The sequence below is a fragment of the Lytechinus variegatus genome, chromosome 18 (genome assembly GCF_018143015.1).
Source record: "Lytechinus variegatus isolate NC3 chromosome 18, Lvar_3.0, whole genome shotgun sequence".
NCBI classification, from domain to species: Eukaryota; Metazoa; Echinodermata; class Echinoidea; order Temnopleuroida; family Toxopneustidae; genus Lytechinus; species Lytechinus variegatus.
In genome coordinates, this window is record NC_054757.1 from 15423860 (window position 1) to 15441433 (window position 17574).

The window sequence follows — 17574 nt, forward strand, 5'->3', positions numbered from 1 at the left end:
ACAATCCAAATTTGGTTGAAAAGTGACTTACTGTTGCCAAGTTATCTGTCATAATGTTTGTGATGGACGGACGACATTTTGATCCCTTGGTCTCGCCTTCACATCTTGTGGGCGAGACAATAAAAGTACTTTGATCAGGACATATTTTTTAATACCATTCCCTCGTTTTTCTTTCTCAATATTTCTTTGTTTTTCCCCTTCTCCTCTCCCCTATGCTTCACTTCATAACAAATCATAGGGGGCGGCCGTCCATCCCCTTGCCCCCCCCCCCTCCCGCCTGTTGATGCAACATCTTCGTACCAATGGCATTGGGTTGTGGTTTCATGAAAGTTCGGGGGGTTTGAGTTACGTAAAACTTCAGAAAAAGCTCGAATATGAAGCGCCAAATAATCGGCTACAAAAATACAAATATACCCCCAAAGCGTCCAGACGTTATAACATTTCAAATAAGACAAAGTCATGTTTCGCGAGATATTTTGTGCATGCTTTTAAGGGCGATAAGGTAACATCATATGAAAAATTCTAACTTGTTATTATTAAGACGCCTACGTGTTATTAAGATTCCTTACCAAAGCCATTTCAACTCACGAACCATTTGGAAAGTCTACTACATTATCACGCGTTGATAGCAAAATTAGCGATGACGGCGAATGGTATTAATGATTTAGGGTACCATCTTCATGATTTATACTCACTCGTGTTAGGCCAAGCTTTCATCCGAAAACCGATATCTCCCTTTATTGCACACTGCAATCATGCTAAGTGTTGCTGAAAAGTGTCTGATAGCGTGTGATGTCACCGCAATATTTGTTTGCCAATTTGGAAAATACCGACTAATTGGTGTTTGAAGCGTACAAGACAAGTATGACAAGCACAGGCCATGTAGGCGGAGAGGCACTCCATGGGAAGTATAGGGTAAGATAGGTAGCATCCAGGGGCCTCGTATTCGAAGGACAAGGTTCGGAGCCAAGTCGAGAAGCCATTGCTCTTCGGTACGATAATACATTTTGTATTTATGTTGTCGGGTTTTTTTCTTCGTTTACTAATAAATGTTTGTTGCGAAGATTGACATTTTTGCCAAAGTAAATCCCATACAATATTACTTCTTTCTTATTTCGCAGTCATCTCTACTATCCCGTATCATAGTTGCATCTTCAATAAGTGTTTTTACACACTTCACTATGTATATTTTTTTCTACTGGGGGATCAGAGGGGCTATATTATTTTCATAATTTGGAGTGATTGCATACTTTGGGGCTATTTCTTTTTACTTTTCAGGGGTTAGAAGCAAATTTGCGTTAAAAGCAAACATCATTATTGTATCATAATTAGAATATTGATTTTCTTAATAATCTTGAATATTTTTGGCGACTGATCATGGGGCGATTCTAGAAATAATGGTTGCTCCAAAGCATATACACTTTAAGGAAATGAAGTACTAATTTAGCACTTACAGTGCTTGTATTGTGACTGATTTTTTTTATTTTCCAGTTTAAATTTGAACTAGAAAATCAGCGCAGCAGTGTCCTAGCAGCAGTGTAAGTGATAAATTAGCACTTCGTTTTTTTACAGTGTATTTGGGGGATTTTAATCGCAATTTGGGCTGTCATTAGGGCAAAATCGCTGGTCGCTCTCGTATATTCCTACGCTGATCTCTAGTGATTGATGTACTGAAATTGTCGAGTTGTAAACCAAAACCTCTTCTCGATCTATTCTCCATGTTCCGCACCTCTTTCCTTCTCCTTTTTTTCTGTCAAACCTTTAATTGCCCCCAAATCCATGCCCATAGGTTCACTTGTCATCTTACGTAACTTTACAATTATACCATCTATTTTCCCTATTATGATTTTTTTTCACCTCCCCCCCCCCCTCTCAACCTATATCTCTCTGTGTGTCTTCAGCGTGTCAATATTGTTTCCTCTCCCATGTGGCCTCTCTTTATCCCTATCTCTCTCTTTGTCTCTCCCTCTCTTCCCCCCCCCCCCCCACAGTCTCCCCCACCCTTTCTCCACTTTATTTTCTCCCTTTACAATTACAAAAAACCCAATGCAGACGTCTCACCCTTTCCACGTAGATTCCTTCTGACAGGTCTGAGTACCTAGTTTACCAATTTAAATCAGCTTGCCTGAAATGCACTTTACTGCTCCACTACTGTCGTCCGCCCATGCACAGGGGCATCCACGGGAACGTTTTATTCCCCGAGCCGATTTCTTTTCAATCGTGCTGGCTTCGTGTACGAATCGTTTCTTTTTTTTAAATGGATATGCCATATACATGAAATTATCAACATTGGTCAATTACGGTTATTGGTGGCGTAATTAGTCCCTTTCTCAATCCATCGACATGTACATACGTTTATATATTCAGTTCATATATAATATCATATGGGTTTTGACACTTTTGTGCACTCAACCATAAGCAACACTGACACAATTTTTGTTCGAAATGACAAACTAATACTTACTCTATCCATACATGCTAGAAATTGTCTCTGAATCCCACATTTTCTACTTAATTTACAATGTAAAAAGTGTGACATTTTTTCTGACTTGCACTGACTTCAGTTTCTAATGTTTTGTTTTGTAATCCATGTAAATTCTTAAACCTACCATTCATTTTGCATAAAACTATGGACCTGGTCTCTTTACGTTCACATATATTTGTAGTATACACTATCAATATATTGAGCTTAAATAAAGTCATGATGAAACAACACTATATCTTTCCAATAAAAGGGGGAATTTCTTGGAAATCCCGCAGTAGACAATACACTCCCGACCTTTCGTTTGAGGACGCGGACGCTTATTTACAACGGCAGTTGACTTTGGAAGGCCTTTTTGGGCCCGTCATCATGGTCGTAAAACTCAGTCCTGCAATGCAAATTGTGTGACATGAGATTTTTTTTCGTTTCGCATCTGCGACGGAAACATTCAATATGCGTTTCGTGTGCAAAATTCTGGTTGCTACTATGGTAACAGCGATTTATCTGATTGAGGACGACTTTCCAAAGCCACATTTGACTCCTCCTAGAGCTCGAGAGGCCGCCCGGGGGGCCCACTTCCATTGATTAATGGATACCAGTAGCGACCACCCGTAAAAGGGGACAGAGTGGGCAGGTACGTTACGTATATAGGCCTATGTAACGTTATAAGGGTGTCAAAACGATGTTTAAAATGCTGAAATAAGGGATATATATTCAATACTTGTAGGGTTTCACAAGCCAAATACTTGTTAAGAGATGCATTTTCATAATCTGGAAAAGAATTGCTTCCCTTGTTTAGCATGTTTAGGGTACTTTTCGAAACCCCATGGTCGTGCCTGGTATCCACTCATCAATGGAAGTGGTCCCCCCGGAAATTGAATCTAATCCCCATTTCTGGGGAATGTAAAACATAATGCCCCTCACATCGTGTGCGAGAGGCATATCGTTTGTGTATAAGGAGTAAACAAAAGAAACAAAGAAACAAAAGAAACAAAAGGAAACGAGTTCAAATGTATCGCATATGATGTGTACATATCAACGCATGCGAAATGTTCGGCTGGAGAGGTTGATCTTATCCATGAAATCAGTTGCCAGTGATCCACCAATAATCCACATTAAATGTAATATCGATTCGATGGACTGTAATGATCTATTTTAAGCCTTCATTCAGTAAGTTTTTCCTCACTCAATATGTTCTCGATTAGTTTGAAAAACCACTTTCTTCTCCATGTCATAAATCTATTTTAGGTCCTGCATTTTGAATATCTCCAGCCATCAGTCGTAATATACATGCATGTATGAGGTACGGGTGTCGCGGAAAGGGATTTTGCACACGAAAAGCAGCTTTGTAGGGCCTGTAACCCCCCGGTTACACAAAGCTTAGCATTGATCGTAGAGCAGTTTTCTACGTTTGATTCTATTGACTGTAATGCACAATCAATCTTAAAAATCAAGTGTATGATTAAGCGTTAACTTTTGTGTTAGGGGACCCTAATACTAGCGTCCGTGATGATTGCGAAAGGTCCCAGTAGACAATACACTATATACAGTGAGGAGGTAAATACCAAGCGCAGCATAGGAACTCTTTTTGGATGTCCCGAGAGAATGATGATTAATCATGCATTAAACCGCTTCATCAAACATTTATGTAAAACGACTTACAGCATTAAACATTCACAGCGGAAATATTTTTTTTTCAATTTTTAGCGAGATATGTTTTGGTATCTTTGTGTATCTTTGTGACTGTACTGTTGTTTCATTTGTCTCCCTTACACCCCCACCCCTCCTCTCTTTCTTTCTCTCTCTCTCTTCATCATCGTACTTCGTAGATTTCAAAACCTGAATATTTACCGTGTATATACCTAGACGACCCCGTCTGACCTGACTGACTATTATAATGATAATTACATAAAGCAGTTACATGTATGTAACATGTAGTCGGTGTCTCTATAGAGGACCACACCCCGAGGTAATGAAATTACTCCCTGGAGACTGGACGTAATACCAAAGAGTGTAAATGTAACAAGCAAAAGTGTTGTAATTACGCCGCAAAAACGTCGGTGTAAGTGTAACACCAGCCTGGTATCTATATCGGTCCACACGAGAGAGGTGTTAAAACAACACCAGCTAAGAATCAAACCGATATTGGTTTAAAACTACATGTAATTGGTGTTGCTTAAATGCCAATTGGTGTTAGCCTAACGCCAAACCGATGTTGTTTCAACGCTTCTCTGGTATGGACCGATATAGATAAATTGATCTTGTACTCGTACTTTGACCTGTATCTGAATTTGATTTATATTTGTCTTGGAAATGAAATAAACTTCTTGAATTTTTATTCTTGAGATACCAGGCTGGTGTTAAATTAACACCAGCAATTTAGCGGTATACCCCCATAGGTGTTGAGCTAACAGCAACAATTAACACCGGAGTAAAATTACTGGAGTGGTCCTCTGTGGAAAATGATCAAGACCACAAGTTTATGTTGTGGAGTGACGATGATAAAGATTGTTAAAACAACTAGTTTTCCCACGCAGTCACCGATAACCTCCTCATCCGTCAGAGGGATTCAAGATGTCAGGATTCGGTGACAATTGGGAGGATCTAGAGGTCTCTGAAATTCCCTCTCAGAAGGCAGTGATCCTGAATCGAAGGGCGTGTTATTCAGGTTATCTTGACATCCGTATGTTATGGTGCAAGGTTTGTTCCCATTTGTAGTTAACCTGATTCTTATGTAAGTATGACTGTTGTGTGTAATTAAGGCATTATACGTAGTTGCGGGGGGAAATGGGGCGGGGTGTCAAATGGTTCTTCGCAGAACCTATACAGGGACCGGTCGTCCCTGGTTGTGAATTGGAATATTGGCTCCAATTTTTTCCCCCTGTTTCACTATGTTATTATAAAAAAAAAATTAGACTTGTATGTGGATCATGTAAGAGTTCATTATCCTATCGGGATCCCGAAACTCATCAATACTTGTAGTAAAGCAGTTTAACCATAACAGAGGGACTAGTTATAAAGATAAATTCCAGTAAAAAGCCTCTACACAACGATTACGTTTCGAATATGGATATCCGGAGAACCAATATAGTGCCGTCGCATCCTATATATTCAACTTCACAGTGAGGAATCTTCCTTTTTCTCCATGGAATTTCAAAGTAAATATCCAAATTGGGAGCGCAGTTTCTTTTTCTATCGTATTGCAGTTCCGATGGATCATTTGGTAATATTTCAATAAAGTTATTTTGCTATCATTAATCCTCATTTTATTCTACATGTTCTGGTCAAATGCTCTGGTCAATTTTGTTCAAATAAAACGAAACGACTGAATAAACAAATAAATCCTCTACGATTTTAAAGAATTATTTAAAGTCCAGTTGAGTAAAAGTACTATCATGACTTTATGAATAAATTAATCCTCTGAATGAGGAAAAGAAAGCCAAGAAAAATCAAGTTGTTTGTTTTTGTGATGGAGCATTTCTGCAAAGAAAAATAGATATTGTATGAATGAAAAAAAAATGTTTTTCTACTTCTTTGGTGTAAGAGACTTTCAGATCTGAACGGAGCGGCATACGATACTAAGAGAGGATAAGGTAATGTCTTTAGGGGATGCCCCATGTCAGATGGCCTCTTCCCCAATGACGTTTGTCACGTGGCATTCCTGTATGTATTTAACACCTATGTGTACACTATCATTCCTCAAAAAAGAAACTCGTCTCCTACAAATTTATTTCTATACTTTAAATTTAAATCGATTTATGCAGAAACTTGGGGATTACTTTCGGAAAGGAGAAAGAAAAAACATTACGTCAAGTTTTAAGGAGCAGTTATTACCCTTCTGAGTCATCATCGATATTCCAATGAATGAAGATTGCTGATGCGATGAAAAAGGAAGGTAAATTATTCAGATTTATTTAGATACCCACAAACTCTCGGCTGTAAGCCTCGGGGATGGATGATTTACACAAGATACGTTCAAAACCCACCCTTTAATCATTTTACCGTTTGCCCCCCCCCTTTCCTTTGTATGCTCTCATATCATTGTCAAAATCACACAATCACCCTACCAAACACATGTCAATCTGTTTTTAGTTGCCCAAGAAGTTGTCAATAAATAGGAGGACTGGCCCCCGCCATTGACTTAAACTCCCTATCTCTTAAATACGTAAATTCAGATCAATTGCAATTTGAGAAATTGAGATCAATTTGAATCTTTCACAACACTTTGTATGACGGAGCCCTGGTGGGACTCTAATTAAGATGTTCGTAAATACGAACGACTTTACGCGCGACTGGTGGCATCTTCTTGTGCTACATGCAAAATGGACGAGAAACAGATTATAAAACACCAGAAGGTTTCACCAGTCGTTCGTTAAGTCATTTGTTACTGACGAAAAGCTTCATGAAACACCCTTCCCCCTCTTCGCTGGATTTTTTTAGTGAATGTATCTCATCGCTAACCTTACTCAAATCAGCGGCCTCTGGTTACAGTGGCACGTGTCAGGTCTAGACATCTTAATCCCAGCAAGAATTGTTCCTGGGATCTCCTTAGGACGAATACCATCTACGGACTTCAAAACGTCTGAAGTGTTGACATTTTGTGTCTCGTTGGGTAAACAGTTATTCTTTAAAATAGGGACAGGGTGTCAGGATGGCTTTGGCAGGTTAGGTGATAAGTCACACGCGCGACCAATAAAATGCAAACGAGTATGGATATTTTTTCGGTTGAGATGCGAAACACGCGTGTTGCGTTTAGACAGTCCGAAACGCGATAGATGCGGTGTGTTAGTTGAAAACATGAAACGTAAATAACTTTTACATTTACATTGCATGTAAGTTCTAGTTAATGCTAGTCATGGGTTATAAAAGCATTACAAAAATGGATGTTGCTCGGAAGCATATCACCGCCACATGAAGCACTACATACAAACATAAAACAATGCTCACTATAACAAAGATGCAAATTATCAAATATGAAAAAATGTTATTTATCAAAATATTTGCTTAAAAAAGTAACAAAGGGGGGGGAGGAGTTATATAGGTAAATTTGTCGCCACATTTTTTTGATATAGTTAATGATACTAAATTCATAGGCCCGTTTTCTGAAGTCTGGTTTAACTTAGACCAGGGTCCAACTCTGTAGTAAAATTATGGGGAGCCAAAAGTTCAAACATTTTGTTTATGTTTACAATTTCGTTTCATGTTGCTTTCTTAAGGAAGGAAAATACGTCAGTTATCATTCCCAGTCAATTATTAACAATTTGGTGTCATATGAGTTAATCAATTGAATGTGAACTGTTAGGGAATTGTGCCCCGATTGGCTCTCCATAGTCACACCACAACTTTAAACCAGGGTTTATTTTAAACCTGACTTCAGAATACGGGCCACAAGGTCCGCCAGTTATGCATTTCCTATATAGAAAATTAGCTTTATATCTCTTTCTCTTCTTATACATTGCTATATTCACATCTACTTTAGATCAACTAGCCATTTGGGAGATTCATTTTTCGTCCTGCCTGTTTGTAAGTCATTGGTGATGAAAAATTCCTTTACTATAAAAACAACTAATTTTTCTGACCCAATAAAAATCACCCACATACCCACGCGAGTGTGCGTTCAATCAATAACTGTGGGATTCCGCCAGACGAAATTTCTTTGACGCGCTGATTTTTAACAATATTTTTTGCGCACGTTCAAAACACAGTATCAGTGTGTTATGTGTCGCAAAAATTGAAAAGAATCTATTAGCTGCGTGAAAAATAATCAGGATATCATCAAAGAAACAAGATCCGGGAACACCTATATTTCATTTTTTTTGCACATTGAAAATAATTAATGCCTTGTACTAAACCTAGAAGACGGAAGGAACATCTAAACGGGGATCTTAAATAATTCGCTTACCTGGGTTTTTTTTTATAATACGAGAATCAAAGCTTACCACAAATCGCACCATCAAATTATTCTGATCCCCTTCCCATACCACTCCGAAATATTACGACAGAGGAAAGTGGCGCAGGAGAAAATATCGGACTACCTTATCATGCCCATGCTCTAATTTCATTCCTCGATATTTGAGACATTTGCATTATTCAAACAAATCGCATACAACTCATGCCAGGCAGGTGCAAAAAACGTGTTACATCGCTAGTTTCCCTTTTTTTATCAATACACGTTATCACTCATCGTCTTCATCCTCATAAACCACTGTCATAGTAACTCAGTGGCATTTTCTCTGTTCCTTGAAATTGCCCGCGCCCAGCTCAATTCTTCATCAACTTACACATTAGGCAGTTGGAATTTAAATAAGTCCAACAACGTGCCGCGCAATTTGATTTATAATTTCCCTTGGTATTTAAATTTAAAATTTTGCGTATTTTAAGAAAAGAATATTTGAATGATAATTCAAATATCAGCCATTTCATTGACCCGGGAAGCAGGGACCACTCGTCACATCATTGTGCTACCCATGGGAGTCCATACTCCTCGAAAATTGACATTCCCCATCCTAATCATGACCAGGGTAGCCTTTCCCTTTTCTCAAAGATCAGAAGAGTCCTCAAAGGCATAAGATAACACTGATTTTACTCTTAAAACATAGCTGGCAATGTCCCATTTGTCAGTAGTGTGTGCGATATGTCTAAAATTGAAGCTTTGAAGAAAAGGAAATGCAGCAGAAAATCAATATTTAGTGATGAAAAGTGAAGAAAAAATAACAACCGGAAATACCACTCCAACTTTATGCCGTCTGCAACATAATTTATGTTACAATTAGACTCCCCAGAGGATGATTATATGATGATTTTTCAGTCACAGAAATCTAGAAATTATAAATATGAATTTGTTGTGTTTTCCTGGGTGTTCCAATCTATATGAACAATATTAAATATAACACACGTCAAAATCGGATATTTTCTTCCAAACAACACCTTTGTAAGTTTTAACCATGCCTTTTAACCAGAGGCTCCAAATTTGGAGACAAGCTGACGGCAACCACTAACTGCATGCTGGGCTTGGACTCAAGTTGCTAGCACGTGGCACTATGTACACAAATAGTACGTCAATAACCGGTCAATGAGCATGGTGAAGCAAATAGACTTTTGGTGTGACTCTTATATCGTTTATCAGGAAATGATGTTTGATGTTCACTAGATTTAGAATGACTTAGCTCTCCATTGGGTGCTCCACGTGACCTTTATGGCATTCTGAGTATGAACTACCAGGGGCCGTTTCATAAAGATGATCGTATGTCAAGTACGACTTTACGAACGGCTGGTGACCCTTTCTTGTAGAAAAATGGTGTACACCAAGTTTTCATTGGTGTTGATTAAGCTCATGAGAAAGGGTCACCAGTCATTCCCAAAATTGCTCGTAACTTGCAAGCAGCTGGAGGAAACACCCATGAACATGCCCATTTCTTTTTTTATAAAATCATTACTTTGTAGAATTTTTAAGTATAACATCTGGTGATAGTGTTTTTAAGAAGAGTGTGAAGAGGGGTGACATTGAACTTCAAGACCCTTGATTGTCTTTGCAACAACGCCTTCGACGGGGTCTTTCGGGAGACTTGAATAATACATTGGATCTCGCGTGAAAGAAGTATTTACATCATTAAATTAGCGCGAATAATGTAAAATTACGCTGCCACGGCTCATTGCCTGTACTTCACCCAATATCCACAGCTAAAGGTCGATGAGAATGAGAAAATTGGCGTACAGTCAATGGTAAGGTTAGCCCCTGTCCTTGACGGTGCCATGTTGTCATCCCGAAATTAGATGGGTGGGGATTGGAGGGGAGGGGTGGATTAGTTATAGGATGCAAATGATGTGAATGCGATTCTCTCAATTCAAATGAACATTTAGAGAACAAGAGGAGGCCGAGCTGGAGGTTTACGTATCAGTAGTAGCAGAAGGGTCAGTACCAATAATTATTGCTGTTGTTGTTGAAGTAGTATCAGTAGTAGTAGGACCGTGTCGACGTAAAATTATGAGTGGGAATATAAATGGTAGAAGCAATGAAATCAGCAGTAGATGTCAACGTAGTAGTAGTAGTAGTAAAGGAATAGCAATGATAGCGCTGCTACAAATCTAAACGGTTTGGAAAGATGCATGCCATTAATGTCTCAAATATTTTTCATCAAATCATCGTCTTTCTAATTCTTGTTTCCTTTTTATGAAAAATTACTCCAAGAATTACCTGAAGACAGGAACTAGTTCGGGGTATCACTCATGAAACAATTATCAAAAATCTTTTTTTAGTGTTTTTGAATAAATTCAGTTTTTGACAGAATAAGAACACTTACTTTTTCATTTTCTCTGTTCTCTTTTTCCGCAAAAGGATTTGCCGTTGAGAAAAGATTCAATTGACAATTTTTATCAAATTATTCGACTACACAAATAGAATCCAAGAACTGGAGAGAAAAGGGAAATAATGAAAATAATTAAGCATTGACGTATGTAAAATCGATGTCTATAGGTAGAATGCCCATGGGAGAATTGCATGTCTGAATTTCTTCTTTTTTTCAATTTCACAGAAACAAGCATGTATTTTCGCTCAAATGAACACAATTACTTCTAGTGAAGAAAATTAATACAGCTAACGATTTCTCAATTTTCATATGTTTGGCAAAGGAGTGTTGAGTTTTGTGAAGAAAATGTTTAAGTTTGCGTGAGCACCTGACAAATGTGTGCTTAAATTTTAACACGACATTTTAGCTAAATTCGACTGCAGTAGCAGGGTATTTTGAGCTTGGAGGAACATCGCAAATATATTTGGACCCCAACCTCCTTCCCTCTCACCCTCACTCCCTCCCCCACCCCTCCCAATTTCTCTCTCTCTCTTTCTCTCGCTCCTCATAAATTTTAAAGTGTCTCTCTTTCCTTCGTATCGCTTCATTTTTCTTCGTTTTTTATATTTACTAAATCGTTCAATCAATAAATTCAGCATAAGCATCAAGGCATATTGCATGAAAGAGAAATAATCATTCATATGTCATAATCCATCTAGTCTCTTTAATATTCATTTTGAATCAACAAGCAGTTGAGTCGAATTATTTTCCTCAATGTCATTATGGACTTAATAACGATATTAGCTCATCTATCAAGCTTCTCCTCTATCACCCGCAATTATCCTAGGCTTAAGTGGGTAATCCTACAAGACTCATGGAGAATAAACAGAATCACTTCATTCAATCTATTCGCTTTCATTCCACATGACAACATGTATAAATCAGATCGAGAAGAATATATCGCTCTTGCTCACAGAACTTTTCTTTTTCACTACAGCAATATCGACGCCTCCTTCCCCACAGTCCCATAAATAGCTTTCTATGTGCAGCAGAGGGAGGTTGTTTTACGTTTATATCTACGTCATCGGCCGTTGCTTGTTTGCATTGTGTCCACTATTTCTTTTTAATTCTTTGAATGCACTTGATGTAAAATTCCTTTATTTTGTACCTGTCTCATCTTTCCGACAAAGAATCAAGTGCTGCGTGAGTAATATCAGTGTTTGGTGCTAATTGGGTTGAAACGAAATTAGCGTACGACCTTTGCAAATTATTAACGACTTTATCGATGTTTTAGAAAAGACAGGTAAGGGAAGAGTGTGCCAAGGGTGAATACGAGTCGAGCATGAGGCTATGTGCGCATGTGTGGGTGAGGGGATGAGAATGTTGGGGTTGATTGTGTAAGGGAGCGAGAGTAGAGTGCGTATATATATATGTGGGGGAAGGGGACTAGGGTGTGTGCGTTCGTGTGCGAGTGTGTGTTTATGTGATGGTGCGAGGATTTGAGAGTATAAAACGTGTTTGTGGGTAGACTGATGTGTGGTCATGATTGCAAAGGTGTGTGAGTGGGGTTAAATTGTTTTGGGGGAATGTGTATGTACATGAGTGTGTGGGCGGTTGTGATTACGAGAGAGGGGAATTTAGGGGAGGACTAAATGGGAGAAGCCAATAAAAGAAAGAGGGAATGGCATTAGGAATCGTGCACTGAAAGTGAGCTTTTTAGTTATTGGGCAAGAGGTTTATTTTATCTTACTCCATAGCAAAGTGTTTGACTACATTATTTTGCCACTCTCCATCCAAACATTTCTCATTATTATCATCATTATTATTATTATTGTTATTAGATCAGTAATCAGAGAGCCGACAGCTATAACTCTTTTCCGTGGAAGCTGGATATAAACGATTAATTTCTTAATAGTAAAAATGACGGTTTTGTTTCTGTGCCATGATTTCAACCGTTCTACCTATAAAACTATGATGTCGATCAGACAATAAATATTTCTACGACTAGATTACAATATCTTTATGTGATATTTACTATCTCCATTTTCTTTCATTGTGTGTTTTGTTCTATTTCAACGGGATGTTGATCTGTTTATATTGGTCTTGTTCGGATACTATTCCACGCAAGCGTTCGTTCATTCAATTTTAGATATCGTCTTATCCCAATGCCGGTAAATCTAATTGAATGCGTTGTTATCAAAGAATTTGGTTTTTGCCAAACGATTTGCCTTCTTGAAAATGAAACAAAAACACAGCCAGAATAGTGAAATAACATAACGCGAGCGTTGTCTAGTGATATTGGAGTTTACTCGTACCCGGCTTTCAAACGTTACAAAATGTTTTCGCTTCAATGAAAGCAAGCAGTGGAATGTAAAATATTTTAGCAGTTTTATGTATTCTCTTTGCATAAAAGGCTAGCCAGCCGTTCTTTAAAATATAAATATATAAAATCCATGTAAATCATCATACCACTCACAATTTCATCAAAATTGGAATAACCTCCCATCTAATATTCAAAATGCAAATTCTCTTGAAGTTTTTAAACGTATGTATAAATGCCAATATTTCAAAGCTGTCGTTTAATGAAATGATGTGTATTGTTTTCTACTTGACCGACCTTCTTTTATTATCTCCTCCCACCCCCCCCCTCTTTCTCTTACCTTCCTCTCTCGTCTCTCTTCTTTCTTTTATCCTGTTCTTCGTCTAGGTCATACCACTTATAAATCTTTTTATATTGTGAGCCATTGTAGTTTACTACTTTTTAGAAATAATTTTTATGCATTGTATATATTTTGTGTGTGTTGTCAGGACCATGGTGTAAAACAGCCTCGGCTGATCATGTTTTATCTTAATCCTGATTAAATATGTTTACAATAAATAAATATATAAATAAAAAAATGGGTGCAAACAGGAAATTCAAATGTTAACGTGTCTCAGTTATTTAGCTTTAAAAAAATTGCATTATTCCGGTGAAAAAGTTCTGGTCATATCTTAATGAATATTCATTAGGTGGGTTGATGATGGCATATCCCTTCTTGTTCTTTTGTATTTTATTATATGAAATTAGGTTTAATAAGAATTTTCTACCAAGAAATAAAACCACTGGATTGACAACTGATTATGTGCATTAGTTATTTATTGCTGCAACTTATTTCATCATAATGGCATGAATGGAGACGCATCATTTACACATGTATGAAAAAATGAAACAATTATGATTTCATGTAATAACATAAGAAAAAAGGAATGTGGGGATGTGATATCAGCCCAGCTAATGAATATTCATAACGACGTGCATATAACTGTTTTGACAAAACATTGCTAAACTTTAAAATTTAATAACTTCGTTATTTGAGATCCGATTTCCATCAAATTTTCAGCATTTTGTTCTGTAAATTTTACTCTATTTATTTAAAAACAAATATTCTCAGCCCGAACCATCAGTTTTATTCGTATCTATTCAAGATTTAAACGGTAAGTCCAACCAAAAAAGTTGGTTAAAATAAAAAGATTAAAAAAAAACAAGCATAACAATGAAAATTTCATTTGAAATAGGGTATAAAATGACCAAGTTACGGCATTTTAGATTTTGCTTAAATATACAAAGCAGCTATATTCACATCTGCAAATGAGGAGACCGATGACATCATCCACTCGCTACAAATTCATTCGCATTGTCATGTGAAACAAGGTTTCATTTCTCACTGATTATGTGGAATTACCTATGTTTTTCGGATCAAATAAGAGGGTCCTTATTGTCAAATCTGTAAAATTAAAGTATGGTATTATTCAAACAATAAAAACAAAGAGAAATAGTGAGAGCCAATAATAAGTCTCTCATCTGCATATTATTAAGTTCTATTGGATTTTGAATAATTTTTCAGCGTTATAATTCTTTGATTTGTTCTGTTGATTAAAATCAACTTTTTTTCTGGCGTTGACTTGACCATATAAAATGCTCGCATTTTAATTTTGCTTAAATGCTATATCATATTTTGACTCTTCGTAGATAAAGTAAAGTCATCATTGTTCCAAATTACTGTTCCTCTACGGAAAGACGTTTTTACCATCATAATACATAATTGAAATATTTGAAATTCGAAATAGTGTATGCGTCACTCATATTGCTGACACTTTTCATGAAATCAAATGAAGATTACGATAACTACAGGTTAAAAACAAACATTCATGATGATTAATACAAACATCCCTTTTAAAAAACTAAGATTTTCATTTATTCCAATTTATAAAGGCTTGTGTTTAAAAGTTCTACTGCTAATTCCAAAGATATCAGTTTATTTCATATCTTTTATAGATATTGCATTGTATTATGTGTGATACAGGCGTATCTGGCAGCAATCATTTGCCCTCAGTGCCTTACCCCTTTTCCTTTAAGCAAATCAGTTACATATTCATATTCTTTCATTGCAAATGATACTCTATAATCTATGTTGAAAAGTGATTTTAGGTGAAAATTGAAGAAAATTAGCGTTTAATGGAATTGAACTAAATCGAATAAAATAATAGTTCTAGGCTGTTGTAAACACTTCCAATCCCTCGTTTCACAATACCTACATTCGTACTTTTATTGTTTGGGTAAAGGAACATGGGGAGCTCCAGACAGGTTGCCCTTCTTTGCCCCTTCTTGGAGTACACCATTGCACGCAGACATTCAAACTTAAGGCAAACATGGTTTAGTACAAACGTGACTAGAATCACGGGGAATATATTTGTAACCATTTGCAAAATAAATTTTTAAGAATATAATTTCCACAAATAAGCTTTTTCTCCCGTTGAATATTTCTTTAAAAGATAATCCGACTGAGCATTTGTATTATGGTTGTTTTCTTCCATTGAGAGATGCTCAGTCATGCCTCAATTTAAACAGTACACATGCACGAACACACTCACCAACTCACCCTCCCCCGCCCACATACACACACACCCAAGGTTATCGCTGTTGATTTTGTTCCTTTTCAGAAAGAGTGTTATGGTATTTTGGTTTCAGAATCAATATAAATACTAAACCTGCGCTCAAAATAATTCTAAGCATGGTTTTACAATGCATCAATACATACCAAGCATATCTTATTTGCTATTATGTAAAAAAAAATTCTCTTTTTACAAAGGTGATGTTGAATTTGCCACTATAGATACACCTCCTCCATGCATTCCTTTTCGTGGAGAAAATATTTTTGGTTAAGTATTTTTTTTCAACGTGATAGAAGATATAAGTGCTGATACATTATCAATTTTTAAAAGTTAATAAATCACACTTGCATATTTTGCATGGAGATCATTTGTCGAACGCATGCTGTGCGTCCGTGGGAGTCTCCTAGACGTTAGCCATGTATGCTGGAATGAAGAAATCAATATAAATGTTCGGAATTCTCATGGAATGTCAAATCGATGTATCCTATTTAACAGCAAAGACATGTCGCACAGATTGTATGTGGAATACCAGGTGTACATCTGACATGAATGTGAGAAAGATACACCCTACCGCTTATGAAGTGGAGAAAGTATAATCATTGTAAGTGGGAATGCCCCAATTTTTCACGAATTTGGTCATTCAAAGCGATAAGAGTCAAATATATGAAACGATGTAAACAGACGATCATCATCACCATTATTATTATAATCATCATTGCACGAAAACACACGTGCCAAATGGAACACCAATGCCAATGAAAAGATTTTAAAATAGATGTAATACCTTTTATGAAAAAAAATCTTCATAAGTTAGTGTAGTTATTATGATTCATTAGCATACAGAATAAAAACGAATCACATATATTACATATATATAAATGTGAGATATTGTACGTGTACAACAGCTATGGCACCTTTTTATTTTCTCAAAATATGTTGTGAAAGAAATGAGGAAAGATAACAAGGTAGGCGTAGCTTATATCGAAGTTTACAACACCTGTCCTCCCTTCTGAAATCTTGTTGAAGCAAAAAAAAAGCCTCTGTCGGTAATCGGAAATATAATTATATGTATAGAGTCATTGGTAAAATAATTTCAAATGAATCCAGAAACCAATATACATGTATAAAGTAAAATAATATTTTCAGCTTTATCCTTACTATTTTTCACTTATTCTTTAATTAATTCTTTTTTATCTCGGTCTTATCTGCATTTTATAAATCATGGTAAATTGGAAACAAAAATTGTTTATTTAAAATGATTTTTTTTTCCATTGCAAAAATAGCACCAATTTTTTTAAAAAAGCTCAGTCTTCTTCAACCCTGTAAAAGGCGGTCAATATTGATTGCGGTCCATATGGTATGTGTTTAATTTATTACTTAGCACTTGTAAAACGGCAACAATTTTAATCCAGGCTAATTCAATCGAACGTTAAAAGTTTCCATTAAATATAGAATACAAATACAAAACTAATTCCACTCAATAATTTACTAAATAATTGATTTCTTTATAAACACGTAGGTATACTTAATTCAAACAGGCTCTGAGCGCTTTGAAGAAATCGCAATAATGTACCTCTCAAAGCTAAAATTTAATTTTGATTATTTCGGCAACGGTAGAGGTTAAACTGATCACACCTTTTCATAGAAATTGAACTAATCAAGCAAAAAAGTTCAAATCAATGACAGAAGTATACGCCATTATTCTGAAACCAATCGGTCGATAACATGAATAAACAACAGCATGGCACAAAAGGGTGAAATTGATACAGAAGCGAAGTGGTTGAACATAATCGATTCAGGGTAATTTTAAGGCGCATTGAGGCGATAACCGGGTTGCATATTATACGGAATCGCGAGAAAGCGTTGCTATGGCAA